Genomic DNA, 292 nt, shown 5'->3' with positions numbered 1-292 from the left:
TGGCCCGTGCACCACGAGCGTTCAAATATTCCTGCCAGTGGCTGTGCAATAACGTCAGCCAGTGCCTTCAGTACTCTTGAATGGAGCTCATCCGGGCCTGCCGACTTAAAGGCATCCAGTTCCTTAAAGTGACTCTGCACCATCTCAGAGTCTACGCATGGCAGTCTGGCGCCTTGCTGCTGCCTCTCTACAGTCCCAGTGAGAGACTTGTCTTGCCCTTCACTTAGGAACACTGAGGCAAAGAACTCGTTGAGGAGTTCAGCCTCGTCCCCCCTGTCCGTCACCAATTGCT

The sequence above is a fragment of the Alligator sinensis genome, unplaced genomic scaffold, assembly GCF_000455745.1.
Source record: "Alligator sinensis unplaced genomic scaffold, ASM45574v1 scaffold286_1, whole genome shotgun sequence".
Lineage (NCBI taxonomy): Eukaryota > Metazoa > Chordata > Crocodylia > Alligatoridae > Alligator > Alligator sinensis.
This window is presented reverse-complemented; position numbering follows the sequence as displayed.